General features: G+C 37.2%; 1 protein-coding gene across 1 annotated transcript in view; it reads left to right on the top strand.

Moving 5' to 3' along the window:
• Positions 1–378: 378 nt before the first annotated feature.
• Positions 379–19,157, top strand: part of tmem198a (transmembrane protein 198a) — a 45,762-nt gene continuing 26,983 nt past the window's right edge. Inside the window, exon 1 of the mRNA XM_056466103.1 lies at positions 379–703. The gene's annotated coding sequence lies outside the window, so the exon portion shown is untranslated. The remainder of the gene's footprint in view (positions 704–19,157) is intronic.

The raw sequence follows: 19,157 nt of genomic DNA, 5'->3' as shown, positions 1-19,157 counted from the left end.
TGGTGCATGAAAAATCATAATGAACAAATGCTGAACAATGCTGGAAATGTCCACAGACTTCCATAGTCCTTTTTGTTTTATGGTTGCTGGCTTCCAACATTTTTCAGCATTTCTTTGTCTTTGATATAAGAATGAAATTCATAAAAGTTCCACTTGAGTGTAAATCGTGAGGAAATGTTCATTTTTGGGTGAACCATCTATCCCTTTAAGCCATGTATTTTTGTACCACAAAGAGATCCAAAACCAATGTCTTTCAAGCCTTCATGCATGTTATGCCCAAGTTTAAAAAGCTTACATTGAACGGGGCGCTTCATTCACGGAGGCCCCTTTGAGCGCCTCCCCCCGCTCTCGGCGAATGGTTCACTCCGAAGACACGGAGCATGTGAATCAAAATGAAAACACTGAGTGCCATCAGATACACACTAGAAAGAAAGGAAAACCGGATGGATATGAAAAAGCCAGGGTTATCATGATATCGAATCAATATGAAAGCATCTGGACCCGTTTTAACCATTTAGGTGAACCGGTTTCACGCTGTAGGCTCAACATCGTGACACACTAAGGTTAGTTGTCTTATTAGATTACAGACTGGATTCTGAATGCTTCGGAATTGGGAAAAACCTGGTCACTAAAGGATGCTACAACTGAATTATCAGTGCTTGCTGTAAGCAAATAAATCCACTGCTGTCGAGCTGTCACGGCGGTAAGTTATGTGATTTTTTCCCTCATGTAATTGCTTTATAAGTCAGATTTTTTAACTGTTGTTTTAACCAAAGTAGTTTGTAAACCTTTTCACATGGTTAAAATTTATTCAGCATGTATTTTTGGTATTACTAAACCTCATACGGTCATATGTTGGAGGGTCCAGTCCTTTGTCCACAGTGTGTTAAACGTTAGTTACCACATTACGAATTACCATGTTATAATGTAGTAAGGCTATCTCAGGAGGGGAAAAGTGCTTTTAAGTATGTTGTCTCGAATTTCAAATCTCATTCATATGTACACCATATGATGGTTTTTGGCAGCGTATTCGCTGTCGTTGAGCCATTGTTCAGTCCATTGTGTGGCTCTTTTGTTTCTCGCGCTGTATACAATAAGCCGTAAAGGGTTGTTTTTCACCTATAGTGTGCATAACGGCTGAGCTCCATGTCACGACAGCAGCAACAAGCTGCCAGAACAATATGTACCGTTACAGCCCTTGGAAGTGTAAAAAATAGCCAACATTTATGTCGTTGTCCGCCGTGAAAACAAGCGCGATTGATCGCGAGCCCGATAGCTGTGGAAGAAGTCACGTGTTCATCACGACAGAACTCGCTTTTTGTTTTGTTATGGTGTCACTGTAATCCTGCATAAACTCTAATACCTTTTTCTACATAGGCATATAAATTTGGTTTAAGACACAAACATTACGTTATATTAAACGGGGGGTGCTTGTAAAGGTGTCTATTGATATTTTAGTGCCGTTTTCTTTTGTTTATTTGTGTTGTCTGAGGCATAATAATGGTGGCTTTAAGTTGAAATGAAGTTTTAGTAGGTTAATCTGGTTTTTGTCTGATTTGTATAATTTGGGGAAAAATACGAATTTGAAATTGCAGTTATTTTTCAAAAAAAAAATTTCAAGTCATTATTTCTATTATTTGAAAGTGTTTCTACTGTGGAATTTTAAGATGAATATTATATGTTGTCCTTACTTTTAGCAGCTATAGCCTACAGGACTCCTGCTCTCTGAAGATGCTCTCTTGGTATTGTCCACTTTCACAATTCAGACCTGATCTATTTCTGCCTGATACAGCACAATTTTTAGGGGAAATATTTTCGAAATAATGCATGTCTGACATTAAAGGCATAATTCAGATAAAAAATTAATTTCTGTCATCATTTACTCAGCCTTGCCTTGATCCAAACCCGTTTGAGATTGTTTCTTTTTTCACTAAGAAGATATATTGAAAATTTTTGAAAACTAACCAACCATTGACATCCATATAGGAAGAACCAATACAATGGATGTCAATGGTTACCGGTTCCTGGGGAATCTGGGGAAAATATCTTATTGCGAATTTTTTTATTTATTTTTTTATTTTTTTTTGACAGATATTGCGTTTTCGATTAGATTTGCAATGTAATTTTGTAGTCAAGCTTCAGTGTTAGTTAAAAAAATAACTGAAAGATATTAACTTTCTTAAACATTTATTCAAATTTATTTTTGAGTATTCAGAAATGAAACACTCATTTTACTCTAGAGCAAACAGTAAACACAAATAAAATGACCTTACTGTTAACAAGTTGAACTCAAATTAGGGAGATAGTGTGGCTTATTATACAAACTAAAATATAGTAATTATAAAAATACAGAACACTCAGCAAACTAACATGGCTGAAAAAACTCTGAAATTGTACTTTGCTGTTGCTTGCTACTAGGTTGAGTATCACGGGCAATACTTTCAGTTGTCTTTTTAGAAGGACACTTATCACTCTATTATGCTAACTCAATTGGCTAGTAAGACTATCAAACACAGACAGCGGTCACACATTTGCTTTGGGCAGGGAAAGTTTTATTAAATAATACGAATATATTTTTATATCGCAGCCTCTTGAATTTAGCTATTTGTAACATTTCAAATCGCGATTATGATTTGATTTCGATTAATCACACAGCCCAAGTTACCGGTTTCCAACGTCCTTCAAAATTTCTTCTTTTGCTTTTAAGAGCAAAAAAAAAAAAAAACCTGAAACCTTTCAAGGATGAGTAAATTATGACAGAAATTTTATTTTTGGGTTAAGTTTCTCTCTCTAACAGTAAAGAATTATATTCTCAAACTTGCAAATAAGCACTATAGCCATGTGTTTAGCTAGAAAATAATATTTTTTGTCAATATCCTTAAAATGTTTATTGAAATATTACTTGTTTCTTTATAATAATTTGAACAATTTACTTACATTCTGCTAAAAAATAAACCATCACATAAGTTCTAATGGCTCCCACTACAAAGTTACAGCACTGAACACTAAAGCTTTTATTAATTAAAACTAAATTAATTACATTCAATGTTTTTTGAGGGTTTCCATTAGGATGTACTGGTTTTATTTAACATGCCACCAAAAGAAGCCATGAAATTACCTGTGATACTCACGTGGACCATTACAGTTTCCATTAGAGATAATACATTTTTTCAGTCATTTTTCTTCAGCTTAGTCCCTTTATTTATCATGAGTCACCACAGCGGAATGAACCACCAATTTATTCAGCAATTGTTTTACGCAGCGAATGCCTCTCCAGCCGCAATGCAGTACTGGGAAACAGTCATACACTCTCACATTCACACTACAACCAATTCACGTATAGGGCATGTCTTTGGACTGTAGGGGAAACCGGAGCACCGGTTTAAGATTTGTTCAAAACGGGGAGAACATGCAACGCCAGCTGATCCAGCCGAGGCTCAAATCAGTGACCTTTTTGCTGTGAGGCGACCACTAAGCCACACAATGCTACAGCCAATACAAGTCCCATTATAAACAATATAATGATCATACAAATTCTGTATGATTTTGTATTGTTTTTTCTGCAGAGCATTTTCTGAATAAAAATTAAAAGCAAATTCTATACCCTTTGTTTCATGCATATATTATAATTATTAAAAGCTATAAACATTATCAATGTTATGATGGAGAACAGAGCCTTCTGAACTCCTACTAATGTGTCTTCTAACGTATTGTAATTCTGGCCGTTTTCCAACCACATTTCCATTATGAGCCATTTGTAAACTATATAGCAAACAAAGCACAATCAAAGCATGATTACGCAAGGACAATACTAAAACAAAAAAGTTGAGTCACAGCAAGAAATGTCTTCAAGGATTCCCAAACCGGTGTTCAGAAATGAGGTGCAGCTGCGTGAAACAATGCACAGGCTCATGAAGGGAGGCTGTATGAAAGCTACAGTAAGTGCTGTTTTCCGTAATGATGGCTGTTATGTAATAATAGATGGATGAAGGACGCAGCACAGTTCCCCTCAGAGATCCGTGTCTAATTGAGTCAGGCTGCAGAGCACACCAAAACATTTCTGTCTTGGATTTGAGGGAGACTTAAAGACTGAGATTGAGATAGAAAGAGAGAGAATGAAATGATGTGAGGCACTGAATGAATGGGTTTGGGGATTGTAGACTGAAGTCAAGACGATCGGCTACAGCGGGAAGAGACATGCAGAGAGGTGAGTGGGAGAGCAAGAGAAAGTCGATGATAAATCCATTAATCCATTTCACTGCTGTTCTGCTCTGCTGTTTTAGTTTGTCCATACTTCAAAACTTGAAACTCCTGCAAAATAAGTAAGAGTGTAGACATTACAATTATATTCAAAATCATTTACTTTTGGAGATAATTAGCAGAAAAATACTGTTCAGGCATAACTTTCCTGATGCAGGAAATTTAAATCTTGCTATAATGGCAAGCAAGAGTGTTAAAATAAGATTTAGCTTTAGAGTGAGCTTTCTTTCTTTTTTTTATTAGCATTTCATTAGTTAACTTTTATGTTCTTTAGTTTCTGTAAACCAAATGAAAATAATACATTTCTTTGCAAATTAAACCCCCAAAAATATGTTGTATCGTGCATTCTGTTCTTTGCTGAAGTGTTTTATATAAATAGAAGGTATATTCAATAAAAGTAAAGTGTCTATGTAGCAATGTTCGTTAGTGAGGGAAGAAGAAGACAGGGTCGGCGATTCAGGTAAGCAGTACAGTTTTATTTTTTTTTAAATGCGTGCACAACACCCGTAGTGTATGTGTGTGTGTGCTCTCTCTCTCTTCTCCCGGCTGCTCCTTCTGTTCTCCTTAAGAAGGTTGTCTCTCCGGCCCAATCACTAGAATAAACAGGTGTTATTTATTATTTCTGATTGGCCTGCTGATTAGCCGCCGGGCTCCAAGCCTGCTCTCCCCCCTCATTGGGTGTTCGATCATGCTTACCTCTCCACAGTCTACTTTAAAGTTTAACTTGAAATAAAATGTCAAAAATATTGGGGAAATAATGTTTACTTGTTTAGCGTAACACAAATATATATGTAGAAATTAAACAAGATACTTATTCCGACATGAAATTAGTAAAGTATATATGTTTTAAATTATTAAAACAAAAATGCCATATGAAAAATAAGTAAAATTTGCAAAGGATAACGAATAAAAATGTAAAAGAACTAGTATTTTAGCCATCACTGTGGGCTAGATTTTGGTTATGCCACACTCAAAAAGTGACTTTTGCTACTGGTTTAAACTACTTATTTAAAATTCTTTTAAAAAATTGCGACAATTTACTTGTTTTATGTTCAATTTACTTAAATAATTAGATAACTTAATTGATTTGTGTTGATTGGTTCATTCCGCTGTGGTGATACCGGATTAATAAAGGGACTGAGCCAAAAAGAAAATGAATGAATGAATGGTAGTATCGTGATTCTATGACTCCAAAATACTGGTGGTGCCACTGTAGTTTGTAAACTGTAGTATCGTCAATAATGGTCCATCTACAATAGATAATGTTGCATGTGGAAAAGTCACTAAAATGCTCACGTTTGTGCAACAATAGACCTTTTTATTTTTATAGTCTGTGGAGCTCTCTAAGGTTGCAAAACTAGAGTTCGCACCTTTTATGGTATCCAAATACAAGTTTTCTAATGCTTCAGTTCGAAAGCACATCTGAATCGGTTAATTTCTGTTCCTGTCAATATGATTTAGTAGCTACAACAAGTGTGACAATCTCTTAAAATGAACGACTCACTAAGTGAAATTTTAAATCACTTTGGATTCTTACTTGATAAAACAATAGATGAAAAACCCAAAATAGCAGCAGGAAACATTGAAACTATTTTTGACCACTACATACAGCCTAATTGTGCTCGAAAAATCCTCTTTTTGTAACTAATTACATTTGGTATAATATGTATCTTTATTTTAATGTATTTTTGTTGGTCAATTATCTACAAAATTAGCAGAATTAATCAAATTTAGGTGAAGCTAAATGCCTGTCTTTGTTTGGCTTCACAATGTTTTTCTCAAGTGGAAAAAAATATATGAGGAAGTTATTTTTGAATGATCTTGAACCTGAGTCATTTCCTAATCTGCTTTTCATGAATATTCTTCTTGATTTCGCAAATAATACTTTATTCATTAATATGGGAATTATGAATTAAATTCAAGTAGGCCTATTTTAACAAATTATAGTATTTCTGACAATTTTTAAAATAATTTGAGTTTTGAATTACAGTATCGAAATACTACTTGGTATTGTGATACTTCAGCTGGTATAGTATCATAAGATGAATTAATGGTATTGCGACAACCCTACACTGTAAAAATGCTGGGCTCCACACAATTCATTCATGTTGTCCCAACACAAATCAATTATGTTTACAATTTTTTTTTTACAAATTGAAGAGGATTAAGCATTAAAAAAGTAGGTTGTCCCAACTCAAGAATTGTGTTGATTTAGATCATGGCAAACAGGAGACTAGTGTTAGAACTGAAACTGTTAAAACTGTAAAACTAATTCAGTTTGAAACAAATATCACGGTTGAAAAGCAGCTCCACCGACCCTAACCACACAAGCCAAAGGCCACAATGGCAAGAAACCAAAAACTGATGGAATTATAGAAAAAACCTTGGGAGGCTCAGTTTGGCTGACCAGTTCTCCTTTGGCTAAAATTTAAGGTTCAGAGCTGCAGTCTATAACACATTTAAGGGCTTCAGATTACAGTTAATCCATTTTGCGACATTGTTTTTTCCATGACATTTCCATACTGTCTCTTTTGTTCAGATCTACTGTAGTAGAATTTGCTTCCCGTCCCCGTGTTTGTCTCCAATTCATTTTTATACCTTCTGCAAGCAACACGTCTTTGTGTGTGGGAACGAATGCTGGCAGATTAGAACGGTCTCATAAGCACATCACTCATCTTTTATTCGTCCTTGGCTTTTAAAAGACTTTGAATGTCTCTATCTAAGCTTGTACTCTATAATATGATACATTAGAGCAGATGTTTGGTGAGTCATCTAATGATATAAGAGCCAAGCAAAATATTCCCCAATGCATATTGTACATCCATCCACTGATCCTCTGCCATGCCATTGAGATTTATGGTTTAAATTAGCGCACCGCCCTGTGTGTTTTTCGGCTGCGGATGTGAGAGCTAAATGTCTGTCTTTGTTTGGCTTCACAATGTTTTTCTCTAGTGGAAAAAATAATATATGAGGAAGTTATTTTTGAATGATCTTGAACCTGAGTCATTTCCTAATCTGCTTTTCATGAATATTCTTCTTGATTTCAGAAAACTTTGTTTATCAGTTTGAGTTAAGTTTAAAGCTTCTTAGCGGGTCAGCAGATGCTTTAAGCAGCAGATGATGGTAAAGCTAATGTTTGCTTGTCGACTCTGTTGCGTTGATTTGTAGTCGTCATGTTGGACTTGGCTGAGGAGGAACACTTTAATCTGAGAAAAGCCTATTTAGATCTTCGTCTCTCATCCCCAGCTAAAATCACCAGAGGATTGCAGGGAATTAAGTCGGAGAGGAGAAATGGGCATTTATATATTGAGATGTTGATGGATTTGGCTTTGGTTTTTGTTAATTCGGGATGATATAAAGAATAAAATAGTGGCAAAAAAGGCTAATTCCTCATCCTGGTGCATTGTGTTATTAAAGTCGGCATGAAAGAAATCGTGATCGTCTTTTGATTCAAAATTCAAGGCAGTGAATTTAATCCAGTAAAGCCTGATAGCAGAATATATATATTTTGAAAAGGCACTTATTAAATCCTTAGACCTCCCCCCCCCAACCAAAAAAAAGCTTTTATAGCCAATTTGATTGGTGCTTTGCTGATATTAAAATGGGACAAAGTGAGATAAAATTCTGTTAGTGTGTAGTCTTAATTTTCTTGTCAAATTTATGAAATGCCTTTTAAACATCAGTTGTAACTCAATACCTCTCAATAACTGAGGTGCAGTTGAAACTAAAAATGACAGTTTTCCACTAAAAAACAGAACACTTTCTTTATACTTTTGGCTTTTTAACTTTTAAAGTTCAAGTTTAAAAAAAAACAGTAATTCTTAATATAAAATATGTAATATATTAAAGAACAATGATGAGTAAGAGATAATCTTAGCTGGTAGCTATAGCTCACTGCAACTCTCACATGGTCACCCACTAAAGCTAAGCAGGGCTGTGCCCGGTCAGTACCTGGATGGGAGACCACATGGGAAAGCTAGGTTGTTGGGGGAAGTGGTGTCAGTAAGGCCAGCAGGGGGCGCTGAACCTGCGGTCTGTGTGGGTCCCAGTATAGTGAAGGGGACTCCATACTGCTCCGTGAGCGTTGTCTTTCTGATGAGACGTTAAAGCCGAGGTCCTGACTCTCCAACACAATCTCACGGCAATTCGTAACTTTTTTTTTAGTGGCTAATTCGTACGAATTCGTACGATCTAATTCGTACAATTTAGTACGATTTGCTCATTCTCCAATGACGGTTGGGTTTAGGGGTGGGGTTAGGTGCCACGCCTCCTTTTTAAAATCGTACCATTTCGTACGACTGAACTCGTACGAATTCGTACGAATTAGCCACTAAACTGTCAAAACGTAAAATACTTACGTTTTCTCGTGAGATCAGGCTGGACTCTCTGTGGTCGTAAAAAATCCCAGGACATCCTTCAAAAAGAGTAGTTTATCCTGACAAAATTTGCCCACTGGCCACTGTCCATCATGGCCTCGTAATCATTCCACTCCAATCAGCTGGTGTGTGGTGTGCAGTCTGGCACAATATGGCTGCTGTCACGTCATCCAGGTGGATGCCGCAAACTGGTGGTGGATGAGGAGATTTCCCCCAGTGTGTAGCGATTTGAGTGGCCAGAAAAATGCTATATAAATGTCAGGAATTATTATTAAAAAATTCAGAAACCATAAAATAACATTTCTTTTTTATCATAATTGATACTATATATATATATATATATATATATATATATATATATATATATATATATATATATATATATATATATATATATATATATATATATATAAAATTAGTTTAACTAATTAAGTAAATTCAAAAATAACTGAATTTCACAGCAAACAGCCAAATGAACCACAATCTTAAGGTGGATGTTTTCAAAAGGCTTTTTGCTTATCAGGTTTATGTTGCATTATATAGATGTATAGGTCTTATAGATGGGATACACTAGACTTTATACACAGTTTAAAAATAATGATCTGCACGGATAAATCATTTATAATAAACATTGCAACATTCTGTTTAAATAAAATCAAACCTAATTTCATATGCCTCAGATTTGTCTGACTAAATTTCATTTTGGCTATTGATTTCTTCTAATTAGTTTGCCCATCTGTGAAATTACCTTAAAGTTTAGCCTCAAATCACAGAAGTCTTCATAAGGAGGAATTATGTATAGGATTTTGTTCACTTTTTGGATGTTGATTATGACTGCAGTGTGAATTGATGCACTTAAAGTGTGTGTTGTTTTGTAGTTTCCCTCATATATCTCTCAATAAACAGTCCCCTGTCAGTTCGTTTCTTTTTGCTTCGTTCCTGTTTTCTGCATTTTGTTCTTCCTTCACATGCCGGATAGCACCCTCTCTTCCCTGGGGCTTGTCTTTACTCTGTCCACTTCTGCTCCAGTGGACTTTCAGAGACTCTGTTCAGAGCCAAGCCAAGAATAGCTCAATAGATGCTCTGTATCATCCCCAAGAGCAGCCTGGGAAAATCACCAAAGCATTTGATTCGGACACAAAAGTCGGTGGCAGAGGTCACTCGGCCCTTTTTGTAAGCCTGTTTCGTTTGTATATGCGTGTGCATAAGAATCTGCTCCCCCCACATGTGTATTAGGACAAATGTAATGCGACGTAATTACGTTATGTACTCACTTCATTTGTTTGCTCGGATTTACATGCTAACGACCAATTGTGAGCGGAGCCCATTGATTAGGGATCCACCCACAGCACAATCAAGAGCAATCAGTGTTAAAACGACCAGTAATGGAACAATGAAAATAATGAATAACAGATGATGATGAATTGTTGGATCAGAAGTGCGAAATTGCCTCCGCTTTTGTACTTTTCATTCATGCTGTATGTTCTTTGAAGTCACTGGCTTTTATCACAAACCCTTTTTCTCGCTCTCTTTTGTCCGGGTTGTGAAAAGTGGAATGAGTTTGGAGGGGTTCACCCAGGGGCCTCCCAGCTTGACTGTGCACCAAGGGCGTAGAGTGCTTTGTTAGCCCCGACGCTGATGCAATGTACTTTCCCGATGAAAATGTTAGATTGGTGTGTTCTACTCTATAGCATTTCAATCAGTACAGGATTGGACTTGCGTAATAGAGAAGGCCAGTTGTGATATGAAGTCAGCTGCATATTAGGCGCTTAGGTGGTGATTATGGTGCTAATGATGATTGCACTCAGAATCACACACTAAAAACAACACACGCACACACATAAGCAAAGAGCAGTCTTAAAGGAGTAGCTCAGCCAAAAATATATATTTGGAAATTACTCACGCATGATGTTGTTTGTTGCAATGCGATATGCTGTTATTGTTTTCACCAGAATGGATTTTTTTTTAAAAAGCATTAAACAGCTCTACGCTTTGAGAGCTGACAGTAAATGATAGTGAATGGTGCTTTCAGCATCACAAGAAAAAAATATTAATGCACCACAGGAAACCTCTTATTTAATTCTAAACCTGCTATACTTTTATTTGCATTCAAAACACAGATCTGACCCTGGAACACAAACCCAGTGTTATGTAGGACAGGTATATTTTGCTAATAGGCAGAAATATAATTATAAATAGTATAATGGGCCAAATGATTGATCTAATGTCAAAAAACCTTTGAATATTAAGTATAGGTCATTTTAGTTGTACATTCACTGCTGTAAATGTATCAAAACCTAATTTTTGATTAGTAATATGTACTGGGGGTGGCACGGTGGCTCAGTGGTTAGCACTGTTGCCTCACAGCAAAAAGATCACTGGTTCAAATCCCAGCCGGGCCAGGAGGCTTTTTTGTGTGGAGTTTGCATGTTCTCCCCGGGCTGGCATGGGTTATCTCTAGGTGCTCCAGTTTCCCCCACAGTCCAAAGACATGCGCTATAGGAGAATTGGATTAAGTAAATTGGCCCTAGTTTATGAGTGTGTGTGTGAATGAGTGTGTATGGGTGTTTCCTAGTACTGGGTTGTGGCTGGAAGAGCATCCGCTGCATAAAACATATGATGGAATAGTTGCTGGTTCATTCCGCTGTGGCGACCCCTGATAAATAAGTGACTAAAGGCTGGTTTATAGATCTGTGTCGAGTGATCACCGTAACCCATGGAAAATACCAAGCATTTATACCTCTGCGTGCTGTTTGTGTTGCTCTGCAGCTTCCAAAATGCTACCTGGGATTGGGTAGGTTATGTTAAGTTCCTTTATGACGAGTTTATTCGCTGTTGTTTTGTTTTTTACCGTAATGTACAAGTAGCTAAAACTCGCTCATTCAGAGGCGGGAACCAGCAGATGTGCAGCAACTTTAATCATAAGGTAAACACAAAGCAAAAGTTTCCACCTGGAGCTCCTTCACGAGACACTTGTAACACTCGCTCCAATGGGTTTGTACGGTTCTCGGTCCCACCCACACTCGTCAGCGCTACCAAGCCGATCAATCACAGAGCTAGCGATATGCATTGTCACGACGTAATTACATTATTTGAGAGGTGTGCGTAAGCAAGGACTATGCAACCGTGTGAAGGCTGCCCCGTAGCATCGCATGGGCTTAATGCAGGAGTTTAAATCCGCTTTTTAAGCCAAAGGAAAATGGATGAATAAATAATATGTAATACTCAGAACTTAACTTGAAAAATTCAGCTGAATTTTTTCTCAACGTTTTGATATGCGGCCAAATATTTATTTATTCAGTTTCATGAGATGTATAAATGTAAAAAAAAATCACTTATCACTGGGTTTGAGGATGGGTCACAAATGAATATATATTTTTTATATTTTTTATATTGAAAGCTGAAAAATGTCTGTTCCAATGTCTGTCATTGGAAATTCATTTTACCAAAACATTCACATTTCAGAGATCCTAATGACAACTGGTGACAGAGTTGGTGATATTTTTTTAACAAGCTGAATCCACACTGTCAGTATTTGCAGGACTGAAGAGCCATTTGACATGTGATACCACCATGAATCATCATTGCTAAAAATGGAACTTAAAACTAAAGCAATTAAAGCAAATGCAAACTTAAGTTCAATGTGTGGGTTAGTGCCAGGATTTTGATTGCTAGCAAAGAGGTAAACAATAAAGGTATAGACCAATTGCCAACCTACGTCACACATGACGTCACACGGGTTCCCAGTTGCAAAAAGAGACCGGTTGCAATAGCAAACATGTCGTTTTGTGCGATAGGATGCCAAATTCGAATTTTAATGACAACCGCAGACATCTTTGGCTAAAAGGGAGCTGAATGAAGTGAGGACCTAATTAAAAATGCTCAACTCTGCAGTTCTCATGTTATATCAGGTAAGTTCAGGCAATGCTGAATCATACAGATTACTCGTTTTTGATTGCAGCAATGATTTCAGCAATAACAGTTACATATGATGAATTACACTGCGGACACTGAATGCTAAGAATGAAACGTGAAAGTGTAAGTTCACACACCCTGCCCTACAGCTCTCAGAATGCAGTTGTTTTGATTGTTGATAATTAATTACCCAGGCCGTATAGTCCTGTCTCCTTTCCTTGTCTTTGGCTAGGCAGAACCTCGGTTTTTAGCACTACAAAGTTTTGAATCTGGTAATCATGGAACATTATTTCTTGCACATGACCACACAGAACAAAATTGTTGGCATCAAAAGACTTGTAGACCTTTAACTTCTTTCCTGTAAAATCATCTGGAGTTTCATGAAAGATGTGTATTTTGGGCTGGATGCTTGGCCATTTCGTCGTATCCAATATCAATTGGGAGGGTGCTATCACAAATGGACCTGTCAGACGAACGCTCACTTTAACGTTAATTTTGCCGAATAACTGTGCTTATCACTGGGTGACAAGCTGTTATAATACACTGAAAGCATTATGTAAATGAGATATATAATATGTAATCAATATAACTTATTTCTAAGACAACAACAAACTTTATACCGCATCGGGTGTCAATCCCTCGCTGTAAATGCTAGCACTCCCAGTTTTTTTTCTGCAACCTCGCTGCATGCGCAATGGTAATGTTTACAAACATGGTAATTTGTCTATTACTTAAGCACCTGTCAGTTGTTTTTGCTTTTGATATATCACTTTGTTCGCATCCACTGTAGACACAGTATACAGCTCGACCTACCTGATCTCGGATCTCCAGATATGCTTATTGACCAGGCGGGAGCCCTGGGCTCAAATATCTCCGAGCTCAGGGTTCTCTCCCAGGACAGCATGCCAAACCTGCTTTAAATGCTAAGCATATCTAAGTGGGAACTCTTGAAATGCTTAAAATGTTTAACACACCATTTACATTTGGATTTACCACTGTCCACTTAATCAGATTGACAAAAACATAGTAATAGCCAATTTAAATTGGACCAAATTTGTGCAGTAAAGAAATAAAACTGTTCTGTATAAACTGCCCCTTATACACCCAGCATATGCTATTTAGGTAGGTTTTGACAGATGGTTTAAGCTGGTGATGTGCTGGTTTAAGCTATTTTTTTTTGCATTTTGATTGTGACAAGCAAAAGAACCAGCTTAAACCAGCACAAGACTAGCAAAGAACCATAAAGATCTAGCTTAATGCAGAAGCCATGTGTCCACCTAACCAGCATGTGCAGTTTTTTTAAAAGGATGGTCTGTTGGGAATAACATTGGGTGAGTGAACGATGACAGAATTTTCATTTTAGGTTGATGCAACCCTTAACGCATGACATTATACTGTTTTGGGAATCTATGCTGTCTGTTTTTGTGTTAATATGGTCATCATGATGTCCATAGAGCTGAATAACTGCTTTATTGGACTCGACGGTTGTTCTCTCTCTCACCTCTGAGTCAGAATGCTAACGCACTGTGAGGCCGTTGTAGGGTTAGTCATTGTTTAGAACTGACGGTCCGCCAGTGGATAAAGAATGCCAGACTGAAAGGCACACACACACATTGCTTTGCACATGACCATGTACACATTCAAACAGCCATCACATTGCTACCATCATTCAGGTCAGCAGAAGGAGAAAGCCGCAGCAGTGCTAATGGAATTTAGAGCAGAAGCTCTCAACAAGATTAACAAGGTTTAGCAGGACCATCGCCTTGTCCACTAAATCACTCACACACATAGACTCTCACTCCCTTTTTCACCCTTTTCACTCACACATACCCGTCTCAAATACATGTGTCCATTCTCTTTATCTCCCACTGACACACGCCGTCACCCTTTCCTCTCCTTTATTTCCTCACACACACCCCTTCGTTCTTCGGCTCGCATTTTTCTACACAACCATCTGTCTGTCCCTTTAACCTAGCAACCATCGCCAAGGAGACTTCCACAATGGTGACTGCTGTGGAATAAGAAATGGACAGGTTGGTAGGATGCTCCTTTATCTCCATTGCCCAAAGCCCTAGGCTGGCGTCTGCTCTCCCTCACGCTCCAGATGTAAGTGGCTGTTCAGGGAGCAGGAGCAGTACATCTTACCTGTCAGAGGCTGCTTTCCACACCTGCAAGTGCTCTGTGGGGAGCTAATGAATGGAGTGTTGTGAAGCAGCGTTTAGTGTAATGTGCTGAAGGATTATTGAGGATTCCTTCTGTAGCTATTCAGATGACTGGTGAATGCGAGCGATAGCTCGGCCTACACACAGTTTGAAAATCCCTCAATTACTACACAATAATTTCACACCAGTGGAAAGATTTCATAGTTCCTGTTACTACTGGTGGGAGAACACAAATTTTTTTTCAAAATAGTATTGATTTTTGTTCTAGGAACTTATTTTGGGGGAACTAAATTGGCTCTTACTTCAATAACATCTTTTAGAGCACAACATCCTTCAGTGACGAGTACCAGTTGATTGGTGCGCTTAAATGGCATTGCTTTTAGCCAACTTGCGTCACTTGTGAATGCAACAAGGAAAATGGACCAAAGGGGGAATTTAAGTTTTTAAAGGACCACCATGGTGGTTTCTGTGAAAGCCGAATATACGAAACATACCCTCACTTTTTCTGAATATCAGTTTTAATAATCAGTAATGGCCATTATAAAAGTATAACGTATAATAAGTTTATACAATATAGGAAATAAAGGCAAGCAATCAGTCAAATATGCAGAATCAGTGTAAGCGGTTACATAAATTAATATGTTAACTTATCTTTGTGCTTAGCCAAAACATGTTACCTGAGAAAAAGAAATAGATTCAAAAGACTAAAGAGTCATTAGATAGAGACAAGATGAATAAATATCACATTTAACAACTATAGTAAGATGAGATCTAGTGGTATATCCTTGATAAACTGTCTGACGTGTGCTGCTCTCACCTGGGGAGCTGTGCTCAAAGCACCTGCTGACTGCCTGGAGCTCAGACCTCTGCATACTCTGCAGCGCATGCAAGAGTGTGTGTGTGGTCACATGATGTGCATTTTCAGAGGTATAGTGTAGACAGAGATCTTTTCAGAAATGCTAGATGAAACGCCAGTGTGGACGGGGATCGTTTTTTGTTTTAAAACTAAAACATATTAGTGTAAACGGGGCCTGAGATAGTGAGTTAACAATGCATTGTGATGCAATACTGTCACTATGACGTCATGGTGTTGTAGTATGATTTTACTATAAAAAAGCCATACAGGCACATTATTTGCATGATGTAATTTCTTTTGGATATTAAATTCAAAAACTACAAAATTTGTAATTGTTCTTGTTAAAAACCTAACAATATTGAACACTTAATTTATGATCCATATACAACTACACAGTTTTTAATAAACAGTTAAGCCTGAAATTTTATACACCCCTGGCAAATTCTAATTTAAAGTTACTTTTTATTCAACCAGCAAAAGATAATAAGATGTGTAAGAGGCATCATTGCGGGAAAAAATATATATATTTTATACAGCGTTTATTTACATATGAACGAAAAAGTCAGAATTTACCAGGGGTATGAATAATTTCAGACTTGACTGTATGTATAACCAGTTGATTTGCATGACAAACAGACCTTGATGTGATTAAGGTTCAAAACACCAACACATTTAAAAATCATTGACCGTGTTATGTCAGGTTTGAATATGAAATGTCACTACCTCGTCTGTATATCTGATTGCATTGTGCTAATGTTGTGACTGATGAATCAACAGAGAGGAAATGTTGCCAATTAAAACGTTCCACTCTGTTCCTCACAAAATGATATCACTCAGAAGACTTGAAAACAATACGAGTAGTTTACTGCTTTCTAGTCAGTCGTTGCGATATGTTGCTGTTTTGTTTTACTTCTGCATGCAAAGAATTTAATAAAGCAAACAGTAGGAAGTAGTGTGTTGATTTCTGAATCAGTTTGGTTAATTTCATGATTATTTCAGCTAACATTAATAATGTTAAAGAGGTAATAAAATGCATGAATTAATTTTGCCTGTTGTTGTAATAGGAAAGTTTGATGTACCATGAAAACATTACTTTCTGAGCATCCATTTCAATCAGATGAATTCATTAACATTGGTATGTCATTTAGCATTAATATGGCCATTTCTCATGTTGAGGTAATGAGAAAATACCATTTTTTTTTCTAAATGCATTAGATACTATTGTTTCAGTTAGTATAACTAGTAAAACTGCTATTCTGATGGATTCCACTCTGAAGAAATAGTGTCTGATGCTTATTTTTAACATAATTTTTTGGTGATATGTGACCAGTACTTTTCAGAGTGTTATTATTCTGCAGCAGTCACCGTTTCAGAGTGTTTTGTGATCCTGTCACAGTGTAATGCTTTGTAAAAAGGCTGGTATTCAGCAGTGGGGCAAAGTCAACTATACTGAAACTGACAGCAAACCCAAAACCTTAAGTAAATGCCATTCATTGCCTTCATTTCACATGCAAATCAGGGCATTTAAATAGGAGTCCCACAGGAATTGTTCACCCTAATATGAAAATAATTTACTCGCTGTAATGCTGTTCCAAGCTCCTATGGTTTTCCTTCTGCTGCTGAACAAATTCAAAAGCTTTTTGTTGTGTTTTATGTAAACAGATCATTTTTATTCCCATAACTTGGAATATTCTATACTGTATAATATAAGTATATATATTATATTATATTATATTATATTATATTATATTATATTATATTATATTATATTATATTATATTATATTATATTATATTATATTATATTAATAGTTTGTTCAAAATAATATAATTATAATAATTTTAATGGTATAATAAAAATATAATAACGGCTCTAATAACAGTCGAAATAATTTAATTAGTTTGATTACAGTCTATTTACTGGAATCATTATTAATCTAATTACCGGAATTATTAAATAAATTAAAATTTAATTCATAAGGAACTGATATCTGTAATTATAAAACATAGCATTTAGTTACATTGATAAGAATCCAATTACCAAAAAGGGGCAGGACTTAGACCAGAAGTCATCAATCAAATTTTGACAGTAGCACCCACATATTCTCTCTCTCATATATCAGGAGTTTAAATTGGCAAGGCTTTAAAATGCAAACAGGTGATTTGTTTGTGGTTAATAGATCATCAAAAGCGCATGCTGTAAAGGCACAACCCTTTTCTGTAAAGCAAGCATTTACAACATAGTATAATACAAATTATGATTGGTATTTTCGACTGAAACTTTGCAGAGACACTGGAGTCTTATATTACATCTATTAAACAAAGCATTATTTGACTCTTAAATAAATATAGCTTTTTTGTTCACCTAAAAATATTTGGAAAGACCAAAGGGTGAATAAACGGTGACAAACACTCATTTCAAGAGTTCACACTTAGCTGATAATCAATAAAGCGTATTTGGCATGCTGTCCCGGGAGAGAGCCCTGAGCTCGTAATATCCTCGAGCCTGGGGCTCCCTCCCGTTAGAAGGGTGAGAGCGGAGTTGGAGCTCAGGTAGGTCTCGAGGACTCCCCTGCTTGTCGCCACGTGAAAAGTGTAAACTAGTGTTGTTTTCGGTGATAATTTGGTTTAGTCAATTTGCTATAGTTTCCGTTTTTGGACGGTGGGAGGAAACCGGGGGACCCGGGGGAAACCCACGTGAACACGGGGAGAACATGTAAGCTCCGCACAGAAACACCAACCAGCCCGATAGGAGGTTGGACCAGCGGTGTTCTTGCTGTGAGGCAACAATGCTAGCCACTGGGCCACCGTGTCGCCTTATCGGAAAAAGGGGGAGGAAGTTGGGGCGGAAGGGGGGAAGCTTTAAGACGAAGAAAACTGGAGTGAAAAATTTATAATGCTTCCGTAATCATCTAATGGGTCAGATTACGGAGCTAATGAGGAGCCAGCCGTGTTGATCATAAGCATGTGATCCTCTCGAAATTAGTTTATAAATAAACCACACTTAAAGATATCAAAGTTCTCAATAGTCATCAAGTGCCATTTATTTTAACTGACGCTACAAATAATACTGCTCTTCACTGATCTTCTCCCTGTACTCGAATGACTGCACTTCAAAGGACTCCTCTGTCAAACTTTTGAAGTTTGCAGACGACACCACACTTATCGGCCTCATTCAGGACGGTGATGAGTCTGCTTACAGACAGGAGGTTAAGGAGTTGGCTGTCTGGTGTAGTCACAACAACCAACACGCTCAAAACAGTGGAGATGATTGTGGACTTCAGGAGAAACCCCCCTGCTCTCCCCCACTGAGCATCATGGACAGCATTGTAGCAGCAGTGGAGTCATTCAGGTTCCTGGGCACCACCATCTCTCAGGACCTGAAGTGGGACACTCACATTGACTCCATTATCAAAAAAGCTCAACAGAGGCTGTACTTTCTTCGTCAGCTGAGGAAGTTCAACCTCCCAAAGGAGCTGCTAAAACAGTTCTACACCTCCATCATTGAATCAGTCATCTGCACATCAATAACTGTCTGGTTTAGCTCAGCTACTAAATACGATCTCCAAAGACTATGTCGAATAGTTCG

The sequence above is a fragment of the Danio aesculapii genome, chromosome 9 (genome assembly GCF_903798145.1).
Source record: "Danio aesculapii chromosome 9, fDanAes4.1, whole genome shotgun sequence".
In the NCBI taxonomy this organism is placed as follows: Eukaryota; Metazoa; Chordata; class Actinopteri; order Cypriniformes; family Danionidae; genus Danio; species Danio aesculapii.
The sequence above is the reverse complement of the archived record's forward strand: the minus strand, read 5'-3'. Positions and strand labels throughout refer to the sequence as shown.